General features: G+C 49.5%; 1 non-coding gene across 1 annotated transcript; it reads left to right on the top strand.

Moving 5' to 3' along the window:
- Nucleotides 1–467: 467 nt before the first annotated feature.
- On the top strand, nucleotides 468–542 carry Trnas-cga. Its single transcript has one exon. It is a non-coding gene; the product is annotated as a tRNA-Ser (tRNA).
- Nucleotides 543–750: the final 208 nt, after the last annotated feature.

Genomic DNA, 750 nt, shown 5'->3' with positions numbered 1-750 from the left:
CTACTTAAGACTAAAAAGGAAATCACTATGTAAAATACAAGGGGTGGCGCTCAGAAGGTTTCAAGGATCGGCCTGGGAAGGTAACACTAACCCATGTTTAGGTGGGACAGGCAGCCAGACCGACAACCTCTTAATCAGAGTCCGCAGCTCGTGGTCGTGCGGTAGCGTTCTCGCTTCCCGCGCCCAGGTTCCCGGGTTCGATTCCCGGCGGGGTCAAGGATTTTCTCTGCCTCGTAATGACTGGGTGTTGTGTGATGTCATTAGGTTAGTTAGGTTTAAGTAGTTCTAAGTTCTAGGGGTCTGATGACCATAGATGTTAAGTCCCATAGTGCTCAGAGCCATTTGAACCATTTCTTAATCAGAAGGCAACCCAACCGAAAGCTGCGCAGGAGAGCTTCTGTACAGTTTGGAAGGTAGGAGACGAGGTACTGCCAGAAGTAAAGCTGTGAGGACGTGGCGTGAGTCGTGCCTGGGTAGCTCAGTTGGTAGAGCACTTGCCCGCGAAAGGCAAAGGTCCCGAGTTCGAGTCTCGGTCCGGCACACAGTTTTAATGTGCCAGGAAGTTTCATCTCCCTGTATACTGTATACTGTATTACCCATTCAATATCCTCATATACTCTCCCTGTCTCTTCATCTTCAGCTTGCAACGTCGGCATGTATACCTGAACTAGCGTTGGGTAGCTGTCGATTTTGACAGAAACAGCCCTATCACGAAAATGATCACAGTAACACACTCTCTGCCCAACCTCC

This window comes from Schistocerca americana, chromosome 1 (assembly GCF_021461395.2).
Source record: "Schistocerca americana isolate TAMUIC-IGC-003095 chromosome 1, iqSchAmer2.1, whole genome shotgun sequence".
Taxonomy (NCBI): domain Eukaryota; kingdom Metazoa; phylum Arthropoda; class Insecta; order Orthoptera; family Acrididae; genus Schistocerca; species Schistocerca americana.
Note: the sequence above shows the minus strand (reverse complement) of the source record. Positions and strands in the feature narration are given on the sequence as shown.